Source organism: Camellia sinensis, chromosome 8 (assembly GCF_055761805.1).
Source record: "Camellia sinensis isolate YWXY chromosome 8, ASM5576180v1, whole genome shotgun sequence".
In the NCBI taxonomy this organism is placed as follows: Eukaryota; Viridiplantae; Streptophyta; class Magnoliopsida; order Ericales; family Theaceae; genus Camellia; species Camellia sinensis.
The window spans coordinates 114,543,718-114,557,599 of record NC_138968.1 but is presented as its reverse complement, the minus strand read 5'-3'; the positions used below and the strand labels follow the sequence as shown (position 1 = coordinate 114,557,599).

The 13,882-nt window shown below is 40.3% G+C and overlaps 1 pseudogene across 1 annotated transcript; it reads left to right on the top strand.

The window, feature by feature from the left end:
- Window positions 1-1,712: 1,712 nt before the first annotated feature.
- Window positions 1,713-12,467, top strand: LOC145797055 (xyloglucan endotransglucosylase/hydrolase protein 22-like; annotated as a pseudogene). The gene is made up of 4 exons (XR_014338022.1): window positions 1,713-2,109; window positions 2,220-2,413; window positions 2,519-2,818; window positions 12,197-12,467. The product of XR_014338022.1 is annotated as a xyloglucan endotransglucosylase/hydrolase protein 22-like (transcript).
- Window positions 12,468-13,882: the final 1,415 nt, after the last annotated feature.

The following is a 13,882-nucleotide window of genomic DNA, read 5'->3' as shown; positions in this document are numbered from 1 at the left end:
ACTACGTAAGAGGCTAGGAAAGTAGACTGGATATATACATAGGTACAAGATTATCATGAAAAAAGAGAAAAAATATTCAACTTGTTTGGTTTTAGTTTTCAAAACACACTTCTTAAAAAATTCTACTTTTTTATTTTCCATTTTTTTTTGTTTTCAATGATTTTTTAAAATATTTTAAGCAATTTTTTAAAAAAGTAAAATATTTGTGAAAAAAAAATCTTTACAAAATTCACTAAATACCAAAAATATAAAAAAATATAAAAATTCAATATTCACTAAAAACAAACAAATACGAAAAATAAAAATCTCAATTTTTAAAAAATTGAATTCAGAAAATTAAAACCAAACACACTGGTTAGTGTGTCTTTCATGGAGGAAGCGCTCATTGCCAAAAGGTTCATGAAGTAAAATATTTTGAAATGTACTTTACACACTAACATGTTGGGCTTAAAGAGTTTTACTTAAATTTCTCTATAGTTTAGATTTCAAATTGCTCGAGTTGTATATTATGTCCACCTAAATCCAACTCAAATTTAATTAAAATTTCTAAATTTTTATCCAAACTTACATTAAATTCGACATATGTTACTCAAGTCCTAAAAAATTTCAAACTAACCTTGGGTCCAAATTGCACCCCTATTAACAATACAAATACATGAAAATGTTGCAGACCATCAAATAGGAAGTTTAGGAGGTGGAAAGAGACGCGGCTAATGGATGATGCTTATACCCATATACATATTAAATTAATTAATTTAGTCAAAAGGGCTGACATTGACCTCAGTCACGAACAACCCAACCACTCTTTCTCCAAAGAAAAATGCTTGGGAGCACTAATTAGTGCTCCCACTAATTAGGTGGTAGTGGGTCTCGCCATTAATGATGTGATGTTTTGGTCTTAGAGTTGTGTTTTTTTTTTTTTTTTTTTTTTTTTTTTTTACTTTTTTAATGCATTAGTGCTATTAGTGGTGATGTTTTTAGTGGGATGAATCTTTGTTGTTTCTCCAAATCCGCGTTTAATTTATGTTGTCAAATTGTTTTTGTCCTTTTTCTTTTCGAATCAAGATCCCTTCTTCGAGTTTTCTATTTGATTTTTTTATTTATTGGATTATTGGGCCTATTTTTAGACCTAATTTTGATGATTCAAACCGTTCATATTTTAAGATTTGTTGAGAATATTATACTTTTAAAAAATCAAAATGATCGGATATCACAAAACATATGTTCGAAACATCGAACTAAAAACCATATTTAAAAAAAATTTAATAAATAGTTTTCCGAATATATGGTTTCTGATATCCGATCAACTTAATTTTTTACAGGTATGATATACTCAATAAATTTTAAAATGTGAATGGTTCGAATCATCGAAATTGAGCCTAAAAATGGGTCCAATAACCCAACAAGTAGGAAATCAAATAAAAAATTTAAGGAGGGAATGCTGATTCTTTTCTTTTCACAGCGTTCACAACCACCTTTTATAGATTAAGCGCACATATATACATACATATCTGTGTCCAGCTGTGCTCAAAACTACCCCCAATGCAATACAACACCAACACTTTTTTTTTTTTTTTTGACTTGCAACACCTGGTTGGTTCTAGTCTAGTTCAAATAGTAAAATGAACCTTCCTCTGCTTTCGCCTCTCTCTCTCTCTCTCTCTCTCTCTCTCTCTCTCTGCCTCTCTATAAATACAGTTTCCCACATACCCCAAAACTCATCATCAACCGACTCATCCTTTCTCATCATTCACTGCAAGCAATCTTCATTCACATTCCTATAAAACTCTCTTCCTTTCAATACCAACTACAAAAACATCAATGGCTTCTTCTTGTTGTGGGAGCTCAATACTGTTGTTGATGATATCTGCAATTGTATTAAGCTCTGTATTGGCTGTTGTATCAGCTAGTAACTTCAATCAAGACTTTACCATCACATGGGGTGATGGCAGGGCTAAAATCCTCAACAATTCCCAACTTCTTACCCTTTCTCTCGACAAAACCTCTGGCTCTGGCTTCCAATCCAGCAATGAATATCTCTTTGGAAAGATTGATATGCAACTCAAGCTTGTCCCTGGAAACTCTGCTGGCACTGTCACTGCCTATTATGTATGTTTTTCTTGTTATACCTATCATATATAGTATTAGCATCAATGTTTTTCCTAGAAATAGTAAGCTCTTATGAATAATATCTAATAAATATGATTCTTGTATTGCAGTTATCATCACAAGGAACAACCCATGATGAGATAGACTTTGAATTCTTGGGGAATTTGAGTGGTGATCCTTACATTCTTCACACCAATGTGTTTAGCCAAGGCAAAGGCAACAGAGAGCAACAATTCTACCTCTGGTTCAACCCTACTACCGATTTCCACACTTACTCCATTCTCTGGAACCCCCAACGCATCATGTAAGTACTTCCAAAATTAGTGAAAATTTTGCATACATGACATAACTCTCAATTTTGCTCTCAAAATTTTTGTATTGATTGAATAATTTTTTGTCCCCATTTCAGTTTCTCTGTAGATGGAACACCCATTAGAGAGTTCAAGAATGCAGAGTCAGTTGGTGTTCCATACCCAAAGAACCAACCCATGAGGATATACTCCAGTCTGTGGAATGCTGATGAGGTGGACTTGTCAAGACTGACTGGACAAAAGCTCCATTCACTGCTTCATACAGAAATTTCAATGCCAATGCTTGCATTTGGTCTTCTGGGTCATCATCATGTAGTTCAAGTTCTTCTTCATCTTCTAAAAACAATGCATGGCTCTCAGAACAGTTGGACTCCACAAACCAAGGAAGATTGAAATGGGTACTATAGCGATCTCGGGTTTACCCTTGTTGTACAGTGATCCGGACATGTATCCGTGGATGTTGGTTGTTGTTTATTATCGTGTTTGCATCCTTTGTACTTTGTATATTGAGTTATGGGATGTGTTGGGCAGGTTTGCTACAGGTTGGTTGCGTTTGGGAGCCTAGTGTTACTGCCCAGATTTTTGGTCCTTCGCTCGAGCGAGGAGTTTGTCGCTCGAGCGAGGAGTTTGTCGCTCGAGCGAGAGTAGTGTTGCACCGGTTCTGGACCTGAGAGCTGTCTTTCCTGGCTCGAGCGAGCTTTTCGTGGCTCGAGCGGTCTGGGTTTTTCTTCGCTCGATCGAGAACTCCTTGGCTCGAGCGAGAGTTTTCTGTGTCTGGTCGCTCGAGCGACCAATCCTTCGCTCGAGCGAGCGTGTTTTATATCAGCGGACAGCAGCATCTAAAACATCACTTTTTCAGTCCTTTTCTTTGATTAAACCCTAAATCTGACACCCTCTCTCTCTAAACTTGCACTCTCTCTAAGATTTGATCTCCCTAAGGTGTGAATCTAGCCTAGGGCCTTTGTTAAAAAGATAGAGGGCGTTGAGAGCTTCGATTTAATCTGAAAAAGTTTGGATTTGGAGCAAGTTGATCTTGGAGTCTTCATCTCCTTTTTGGCTTAAACTTCAAGGTAGGGATATCCTACTCCTCTCTATGGGTTTTGTCTTTAAATTTTGGTATTTTGAGATATTGGGCTTGGTTTGGTAATTTTGTGAAAGTTTGGGGCTTTTGTGTAATTTTACAAAAGTTGGGGTTTTATTCATAAGAAACCTAGATGCATGTTTGGCATAGAAAAATGGAATGATTGTTGAATCATTGATGAAAATGGAACCTAAGGGTTGAAATAGTAATTATGGAAAATGGCCTAATTACATTGTTTAAATAATTGGGATAATTAATTGGTGAGAAATGAGGAAATGAAATGTTGATTGAATATCCATTTGTGCATTTATTTTCTGTTTTAGAAATAACTGCTTTGGGCTATCGGTGGAGGATAGTCGAGATTGTTGTAGATAATGCATGATGATTAGGTAAACGGAAACTAATCAATGGAATGTGTCATGGAACTTGACGGTTGATAGAATACATTAATTGTGTGTATTGTGTGATTGTATATAGAACTAATGTGTTTATATACGTTATGTGTAGAGGAGGAGATAGGGGATGTACTCCGCGGTTTAGGGGAAGATAGGGGATGTACCTCTAAACCGGATAGGTATTGGGAGGAGATAGGGGATGAACTCCGTAGACAGAGCTCATATGCTTGTCTAGAGAAGTGAAGATAGAGCTCATATGCTTATCTTTGTGAAGTGTGGATACAGCTTGTATGCTTATCTGTGGATATTGTTGATATACATATCTGTTGAGAATGTGGATATAGCTTTTATGCTTATCTGAATGTGAGATATAGTTTTTATACATATCTGTGGAAATGATGATAGAGCTAGCATGCTTATCTGTTGAAAAAGGGAAAATGAAAAGTAATTGGGACTTGTAAGTCGTTGACATAAATATGTAATTTATGTGATTGTATCAGTGTTGACCAACCATCAATTGCTAATGTTTTAGTCATTGTCCATGGTTGGTTTAGTGTATTTCTACTGGGCTGTGGCTCACCTTATATGGGAATATCATTTTCAGGTACAGGAAGCATGCCACCTCCAAGGACATAGCTTGGGAGGCTAGAGGCGGACATAGCGTAGTTGTTTTACTTTTGATGTATTACATGTAACTTCAAGCCAAGGGCTTAATGTGTAAACGAGTTAGTACTCTTTTGTTGTAACCAAGTGTTAACTTGGAAAGCTGTAAGCCCGTAGGGCATTTTGTTTTGATGTTAACATGTAATACTTATGTAATGAAACTCAATGAAATAAAGAAATGTGGTTAGTTTATATGTAAATGCATGTCTTATCTGATGGGTTTAATGTTATTATTTTGAGGGCGTTACAACTTGGTATCAGAGCGTACCGGGTTCGAATAGTTTGGGTACGTGGGAAGTGATTAGGATCACAATGGGTTTGTCTCGCTTGATAGAGACGTAGATGTAGTACCATATGCTATGTGTTTATTTGATAACATGCTTATGTGACTATGTGGGTATGGGATTTAATTTCTGGGATGTTGATTGGATCCTTGAGTTTCTGGGAGTCTTGTTGGAAAAGCACTTGATCAATGCTGTTTCTAACCGGAACTCTAGTAACGCCTTGGGACTATCATTATCCGGAAATGAAATTCGTAAGTGCTTATGTGTTTATGTGCTTATGTGGAGTGAATTACACTTGTCCATGCATTAGGACGTGAGTGTTTAGTTTTGGCACACTTATGAATGTGCTAACGTTCTGTGTTGCCTTTATTAGGATGTCAGGACGAGGAAGAGGTGCTAGGCGTGGTAGACCTGCGAGGCAGGAAGTACCGTTACCGGGTGAGATTCCGGCAGTGCAAGAGGGAGTTGGGCAGGCCAATGTGGCCGAGCCAGTGGGTCAGCAGGCTATGGGTGCCTTGGCCAGAGAGATAGCAGGAGCTTTGGGTATTCTTAGAGCTGGGAATCAGGCAGCTGAGACAGGGCCTTCCTTCTTGAAGAGGGAGTTCTTCCGGTGTAATCCGGACGAGTTTATCGGGGATCCTAAAGAGCCGCTTAAGGCAGATGAATGGCTCGAACAGACAACGAAGACGTTTGAGATGCTTGGCATCGAGGACGGAGCACTGAAAGTGACCTTGGCATCCTTCCAACTGAAAGGAGATGCGGGTCAATGGTGGAAGTACGAGAAAGCTCGTGTTGGTGGTACTTGGGAGGCGTTTGTGAATGCTTTTCAGGAGAGATTTTTATCAGCAGCAGCTAGGGAGAAGCTGAGGGATCAGTTTAGCCGGCTTAATCAGCAGGACTTGTCAGTGGCCGAGTTTGAGGCTACTTTTACCAGTCTGTCTAGGTTTGCACCTGAACTGGTGGCGTCTGAGGAACGCCGTTGCTATGAGTTTGAGCGGAAGTTGAGGCAGGGCCTCAAGTTGAGAGTTGGTGGGTCTTACATTCGAGAGTATAGACACCTGGTAGATACTGCAGCTCATATGGAGCTTATGATGCAGGGGGAGGATGAGGGCCAGAGAGGCTCCAAGAGGAGCCAGGATAGTCAGGGTGATGGCAGGAGGCAGAGGGGTTCTAACCCTCAGCAGTCGCAGGGTGGTGTTGCTAGATCGACCTTCCCAGTGCCGAGTGCAGGCTCCGGGAGAGGTGGTCAGGGGGATTTCACCTGTTACAAGTGTGGCCAGTTGGGTCACAAGGTTTCAGTTTGCCCGCAGAAGGGTGGGGGTCAGAAAGCTGCTTCTTCTTCAGCTAGACCGCAGAGTCAGAGTTTGGGCAGGGGGCAGCTCTTGACTTGTTATCAGTGTGGACAACCTGGGCACATGAAGAGGTTTTGCCCACAGTTGAGTGCCACTTCGGGAGCGTCTGGTTCTAGGCAGACGCAGGGTTTTCAGCCAGCTCAGTCTGTGCAGGCCTCGAGGGCCAATCCGGGAGCTTCGTCATCCCAGTCTGTGCAGCAGTCTTTTGCTCCGAGAGGTGAGCAGGTAGACCAGGGGCCTACGGGGCGCGTGTATGCTGTTACCGCGCAGGATTTAGTACCAGCTCCATCAGTAGTGAGAGGTACTTTTCTGTTTTGCAACTCGGTTGCTAATGTGTTGATAGACACGGGTGCATCTCATTCTTTTGTATCTGCTGCATTTGTATCTGTTTTGGAATTGGAGTTAGCACAGTTAGCATCTTCTATTTGTGTGGTATCGCCTTTGGGTGGTGAGTTGATCCTGAAACAGGGTGTTAGAGGATGTGATATAGAGGTCGCCGATTATAGGCTTCCTTTCCCGTTTGTTGTCATGCCCATGAAGGGTTTTGATGTTATTTTGGGTATGGACTGGTTATCGTCATACCGGGCTGTTATTGATTGCTACCGCCAGAGGGTCACGTTATGTACCTTGAGCGGGGAGTGGTTCCATTTCTTGGGAGACCGGGTTGGTAGTATTTTGCCACCGGGGTATGATTCGCGAGGGCGAAGTGAGCTTAGTAGTCTACTTGCCAGCTTTGAGAGTGGTGAGAGTGGTGAGACCCAGGTTGTGTTACCGAGGGTGGTTTGTGAGTATTCGGATGTCTTTCCCGAAGATCTTGTTAGTTTGCCACCTCACCGAGAGATAGAGTTCTCTATTGATTTAGTGCCTGGTACGGCGCCGATTTCTATGGCACCTTACCGTTTTGCTCCAGCAGAGTTGGTTGAGTTGAAAGTTCAGCTCCAGGAATTGCTCGATAAGGGCTTTGTTCGCCCTAGTGTTTCACCGTGGGGAGCACCGGCACTCTTTGTTAAAAAGAAAGATGGTGCCTTAAGATTGTGTATTGACTACAGGAAGTTGAATCGGGCTACGGTTAAAAATAAGTACCCTATGCCCCGTATAGATGATTTGTTTGACTAGTTGAAGGGTTCCCGTTGTTTCTCTAAGATAGACTTGAGATCGGGTTACCATCAGTTGAGGGTCAGGGAGGAAGATATTCCTAAGACGGCATTCCGTACGCGGTATGGCCATTATGAGTTTTTGGTGATGCCATTCGGACTTACCAATGCACCGGCAGTCTTTATGGACTTGATGAACCGGATTTTCCGGGAGTTCTTAGACCGATTTGTGGTTGTTTTCGTGGACGACATCCTTATCTATTCGTCTTCTGAGGAGGAGCATGAGGCACACTTGAGAGTGGTACTTGAGTTACTTAGAGCCCATAGGCTGTATGCCAAGTTTGGGAAGTGTGAGTTTTGGCTGAGGGAAGTCAAATTCTTAGGCCACGTGGTATCCGGGGAAGGGGTGTCTGTTGATACATCCAAGGTTGAGGCAGTGCAAGATTGGGCACAGCCTAAGAGTGTATTTGAGATCCGCAGTTTTCTGGGATTGGCTGGGTATTACCGTCGATTTGTGAAAGATTTCTCCAGGTTAGCGTCACCGTTGACTAGACTGACTCGGAAGGGAGTCAAGTTTGTGTGGAGTGAGACTTGTGAAAAGTCGTTCCAAGAGTTGAAAGTTAGATTGACTACCGCTCCGGTGTTGATTATTCCGGAGAGAGGGTTGGGTTATGCGGTTTATTGTGATACCTCACGAGAGGGTTTGGGTTGTGTGTTGATGCAGGAGGGGAAAGTGGTAGCTTATGGCTCACGTCAGTTGAAAATACACGAGAAGAATTACCCCACACACGACTTAGAGTTAGCAGCTGTGATCTTTGCCTTGAAAGTCTGGAGGCACTACCTTTATGGTGAGAGGTTCGAGGTATTCTCGGATCATAAGAGTTTGAAGTATCTGTTTACACAGAGAGACTTGAATCTGAGGCAGAGGAGATGGATGGAGTTCATCGAGGATTATGATTTTGAGTTACATTATCATCCGGGAAAGGCCAATGTTGTGGTCGATGCCCTTAGTAGGAAAACCATTAGTGATGTAGCTTGTATAGCCATCCGGGAATGGGAGATGTTGGGAGCACTTGGCGAGTTTGATTTGCTACTGGGCGAATCTGTTGAGGCTGCAGCCTTGTTTTCTGTTGTTGCGCAGCCTACACTTGTGACTAGAGTGTTAGAGGCACAGAGAGGTGACCTTGAGGTAGAATCCCTCCGAGAGAAGATCTCCAGTGGGAAAGTTGAGAAGGGTTTGACGGTGTATCCTGACCTGAGTGTGAGATACCGAGACCGTTTGTTTGTACCGGAGGCTTGCCGAGAGGAGGTACTCCGAGAGTTTCACCATTCGCGCCTTGCGGTGCATCCGGGAGGTACTAAGATGTATCAGGATTTGGGTCGCCAGTTTTGGTGGCGGGGTATGAAAAGAGATGTGGCTGTTTTCGTATCGAAATGCCTTACTTGCCAGCAGGTGAAGGCCGAGCATCAGAGGCCAGCGGGTTTGTTGCAACCCTTGCCTATTGCCGAGTGGAAGTGGGAGCATGTCACTATGGACTTCGTTGTAGGTCTTCCGAGGACTCAGCGGGGTAGTGATGCTATTTGGGTGGTTGTAGACCGGTTGACTAAGTCGGCGCACTTTATTCCTATGCGCGTGAGAGATTCGGTAGATCATCTTGCCGATTTGTATATTCGGGATGTAGTGAGATTGCACGGGGTCCCAGTGACGATCGTCTCAGATAGAGATCCTCGTTTTACTGCTAGGTTGTGGCAGAGTTTGCAGAGTGCACTGGGCACTAAGTTGACCTTTAGTACGGCTTATCATCCTCAGACTGACGGACAGTCCGAGCGTACTATTCAGATCCTTGAGGATATGCTTCGGGGTTGTGTCCTGGACTTCAGTGGGATGTGGGAGAGGCACTTGCCATTGGTAGAGTTTGCCTACAACAACAGTTTTCAGTCTAGCATCGGTATGGCACCATTTGAGGCCTTGTATGGCCGACCGTGTAGGTCTCCAGTTTGTTGGGCCGAGGTGGGTGATGCACCTTTGTTGGGTCCGGAGTTGGTTAGGGAGACGACGGAGAAAGTTGAGCTTATCCGTAGGAGGCTTGTTACAGCCCAGAGTCGACAAAAGAGTTATGCCGACCGTAGGAGGAGGCCTTTAGCGTTTGAGGTAGGTGATCATGTCTTTCTGAAAATATCACCTAGGCGAGGTCTGATGAGGTTTGGGAAGAGTGGGAAGTTATCCCCTCGGTTTATTGGTCCTTTTGAGATCCTTGAGAGGATAGGTGAGGTTGCTTATCGGTTAGCCTTACCGCCGCAGTTGTCCGGAGTGCATGACGTGTTTCATGTGAGTATGCTTCGGAAGTATGAGCCAGATCCATCACATGTGCTGGATTGGACTGATTTAGAGGTAGATGAGGATGCCTCGTATGAGGAGAGACCGGTTCGGGTCTTAGATAGGCGGGATCAGGTCCTGCGTGGCAAGACCATTCCTTTGGTGAAAGTCTTGTGGAAACATCACGGAGTGGAGGAAGCCACTTGGGAACGTGAGTTGGAAGTCCGAGAGAAATATCCGGACTTGTTTGTTGATATGTAATCTTGTATTTAAAATTTTACATTTTGTTGAACTTAAGAGCTTTTATATATGTCTTAAGTTGTGAAACATTGAAAATGTTTTGGTTATTGGAAGTATGTTTTGGAACTTGCCTCATATGGAAGTTGAATGTAACATTATATGTGTTAAGTATATTGTTGACATTGGAAAGTTAGTGCATAATGTTAGTGCATGTTAATAATACATATGTTTGTGATATGTCTCTTGTTAAAGGGATGGGATGACTGGTAATGGGTCGAATGGTTGAATGTTCAGGTGTAACATTGTTGTTTAAAATGAAGGAAAACTTGTTTTTGAAAACTTGTGCTTAATTTCGGGGGCGAAATTCTTTAAGGGGGGAAGGTTATAGCGATCTCGGGTTTACCCTTGTTGTACAGTGATCCGGACATGTATCCGTGGATGTTGGTTGTTGTTTATTATCGTGTTTGCATCCTTTGTACTTTGTATATTGAGTTATGGGATGTGTTGGGCAGGTTTGCTACAGGTTGGTTGCGTTTGGGAGCCTAGTGTTGCTGCCCAGATTTTTGGTCCTTCGCTCGAGCGAGGAGTTTGTCGCTCGAGCGAGAGTAGTGTTGCACCGGTTCTGGACCTGAGAGCTGTCTTTCCTGGCTCGAGCGAGCTTTTCGTGGCTCGAGCGGTCTGGGTTTTTCTTCGCTCGATCGAGAACTCCTTGGCTCGAGCGAGAGTTTTCTGTGTCTGGTCGCTCGAGCGACCAATCCTTCGCTCGAGCGAGCGTGTTTTATATCAGCGGACAGCAGCGTCTAAAACATCACTTTTTCAGTCCTTTTCTTTGATTAAACCCTAAATCCGACACCCTCTCTCTCTAAACTTGCACTCTCTCTAAGATTTGATCTCCCTAAGGTGTGAATCTAGCCTAGGGCCTTTGTTAAAAAGATAGAGGGCGTTGAGAGCTTCGATTTAATCTAAAAAAGTTTGGATTTGGAGCAAGTTGATCTTGGAGTCTTCATCTCCTTTTTGGCTTAAACTTCAAGGTAGGGATATCCTACTCCTCTCTATGGGTTTTGTCTTTAAATTTTGGTATTTTGAGATGTTGGGCTTGGTTTGGTAATTTTGTGAAAGTTTGGGGCTTTTGTGTAATTTTACAAAAGTTGGGGTTTTATTCATAAGAAACCTAGATGCATGTTTGGCATAGAAAAATGGAATGATTGTTGAATCATTGATGAAAATGGAACCTAAGGGTTGAAATAGTAATTATGGAAAATGGCCTAATTACATTGTTTAAATAATTGGGATAATTAATTGGTGAGAAATGAGGAAATGAAATGTTGATTGAATATCCATTTGTGCATTTATTTTCTGTTTTAGAAATAACTGCTTTGGGCTATCGGTGGAGGATAGTCGAGATTGTTGTAGACAATGCATGATGATTAGGTAAACGGAAACTAATCAATGGAATGTGTCATGGAACTTGACGGTTGATAGAATACATTAATTGTGTGTATTGTGTGATTGTATATAGAACTAATGTGTTTATATACGTTATGTGTAGAGGAGGAGATAGGGGATGTACTCCGCGGTTTAGGGGAAGATAGGGGATGTACCTCTAAACCGGATAGGTATTGGGAGGAGATAGGGGATGAACTCCGTAGACAGAGCTCATATGCTTGTCTAGAGAAGTGAAGATAGAGCTCATATGCTTATCTTTGTGAAGTGTGGATACAGCTTGTATGCTTATCTGTGGATATTGTTGATATACATATCTGTTGAGAATGTGGATATAGCTTTTATGCTTATCTGAATGTGAGATATAGTTTTTATACATATCTGTGGAAATGATGATAGAGCTAGCATGCTTATCTGTTGAAAAAGGGAAAATGAAAAGTAATTGGGACTTGTAAGTCGTTGACATAAATATGTAATTTATGTGATTGTATCAGTGTTGACCAACTATCAATTGCTAATGTTTTAGTCATTGTCCATGGTTGGTTTAGTGTATTTCTACTGGGCTGTGGCTCACCCTATATGGGAATATCATTTTCAGGTACAGGAAGCATGCCACCTCCAAGGACATAGCTTGGGAGGCTAGAGGTGGACATAGCGTAGTTGTTTTACTTTTGATGTATTACATGTAACTTCAAGCCAAGGGCTTAATTTGTAAACGAGTTAGTACTCTTTTGTTGTAACCAAGTGTTAACTTGGAAAGCTGTAAGCCCGTAGGGCATTTTGTTTTGATGTTAACATGTAATACTTATGTAATGAAACTCAATGAAATAAAGAAATGTGGTTAGTTTATATGTAAATGCATGTCTTATCTGATGGGTTTAATGTTATTATTTTGAGGGCGTTACAGGTACAGAAGAACTACATGATATACAATTACTGCACTGACACCAAGAGATTTCCTCAGGGACTTCCTCCAGAATGCAACATGTCCTAGAAAATTACACACAACTATACGTCACTTCCTTCCTCATAGTCATACCCTGTAATTTTTGTTGTAACAATTTTTAATTTTTTTTAATTTTTGGTACGCAACTTATTTCCACTATTCAATTCTTCTATTCTTTAATCTTTATCATTGTAATCGCTGTTAAAGCCAATAAAATAGATCATTACTTTTCTATACTATCCACAACTGATGTTTGGGTCTTTGTGATTAATTAATCTCTTCCTCCATTTTGGAGTAAAATGTCTTGAAAGATCAATCTACAATTAAATGAACTTTATTTTCCTTCGAGCAAGATAGAGTAGCCTTTTGTAGCTAGAGTTTTAAATGAGTTGAGTTGAGCTAAATACTAAATTATTTAAGTTTGTCTCGAAAATTTTACAAATTTTAAAATGTATTTAAGTTTAACTTATTTATTTTTGAGTTGATTTAAAACAACTTTTAATTGAACCGAGATCACGAGGGAAGTAGTTGGCTTGAAAACTTAACAAATTTTTAAATGAGTTCAAATTTAGCTTGTGTGCACTGCTTGTCATTTAATTTGATAATATTAGAATGAAATAGCATGTGACTTTTCAAATTCAATTTTATGATCAATAGTTATAACAGGATCATATTTGAGAACATATTTTTACACTAAATGAATATAGTAACAGTGGATCATATAACATTGGTAAGGTAATGAAGGAACAAAAAAAATTTGTCAAGAAAATTTCATGACCTTCTCATAATAGAATTTCAACAAAGGTCAAAAGTGTAGAAATTGTCTAAATTCAAAGTTAAAGTACTTATAGGCACACTACAAACTTTTGAGATGTCTTTTCTTTTTTCACATAGGTGAGAAATTAATTTCTTTTCCTTTCTTACCTTAAAAAGTGTTATTAAAAAAAAAAAAAAAGTTCAAAAGCTTTAGAAGATGAGATGAGAATGATAATAAATAGAATACTTAACATATCTTACTAAAGAATTTAGAAAATTTCGTAAGAATAAACAAAGAAAGAAATTCGAGTATAAATCATCAGAAAAATGAGCTAGCTCTAAAGAAGTTGAAAAGAAAGACTCAAAAAAATTATAAAAAATAAAATTATGAGGTGAATGTGTTTTTCAAATTGTTAGTGTCCCTAAGATTTTTCATTTTAAATACATAAACAGTCAAACGCAAACACACCTGTGAAAATGATATGCGTTGATATGCTGGGAAGAAGTGAGGAAAGATAGCCCAATGTTCATTCTAAAAAATTCTTAATTATTCTAAAGCAAATTGGAAGCTCGAAGGGCCACCAAAGCTTGTGACTTGTGAGCATAGGCCATTTGGGAACATACAAAAAAAAATCCAAAAGCTAACTTTTAACCCATTTTAGGTTACATCACCTCTCACATAAAAAAAATCAAAAAAGCTAAAAAAGACAAAAAAAAAACCCAACTTTTAATCATCTTTCCAAAACTAAAGTGTTATAATATTGTTGTTTAATAATTAAGTCACAGTCAGGATGCCCCATCATGTCTTTGTCCTAATTTTTTAAAATTTGCAAATTCAGAGTGTTCATAGCATGTTGTATCTATTTCCCACCAGGTTCATATCCATGCTCC